Below are 810 nucleotides of genomic sequence, written 5' to 3' on the forward strand. Positions count from 1 at the left end.
AACCATAGTATGTGTTTTTATTTTTTTGTTTAACAAACTATAGAATTTTTTGAATCAAACTGCTACTGCAGTGTATACATATCTAAGTGAATTATTTTCCATCAACTAACTGATTTCACTTTTTATGTTGAACTTCTACAAATCTATTTTTGCTAGCAACTGAAAAAGCCTACAAAGGTGTACACATTTATAGAAAATCCTATGAGAGGCATTTTGATCATACCCATTTTAATGATACGTTGTGTCAACATGTGCATAGGAAAACCACAGCTGCATAATGAGCAATTGATCAATTTCTCCTTTTGCTCACTTCTTTGTCCCTGCCTCAAGCGAAACCAGATTTGACATCAGCTACAAACGAACATGAACATATTAAAACTAGTAGGCGAGTGCACTGAGACATTTTAGAAAACACATGCCATACACTTAGCAAAAGCTTATGCGGTGAAGAAGAAAGAAGGGGGGTGGGCAGGGACTTGGGAGCTGCGACGAGTGAACGGCCTGGGGCGGCAGGGTTGGACTGCTAGTCGCACTGGCGGCGAACCCAATGCCCTGGCCACACCAGGATGACAGGCAACCAGAAGGAGGTAGAGGGGCGTGTCCACGGCGGAGACATTGAACGGCCCATGGTCGCACGTTGAACTGCCTGCACGCAGTGGGGAAGAGGGACGAACGGCGCGCACTGGGAAGGGAGGTCATGGCGGCGGCACACTGGGGGAGGGGGGTGTGGCGATGGCGCGTCGGGGAGGGTGGTCATGGAATGGCGCATCGGGGAGGGTGGTTGTGGTGGCGCCGGCGTCCGGCGAGGCT

Source organism: Triticum aestivum, chromosome 3A (genome assembly GCF_018294505.1).
Source record: "Triticum aestivum cultivar Chinese Spring chromosome 3A, IWGSC CS RefSeq v2.1, whole genome shotgun sequence".
In the NCBI taxonomy this organism is placed as follows: Eukaryota; Viridiplantae; Streptophyta; class Magnoliopsida; order Poales; family Poaceae; genus Triticum; species Triticum aestivum.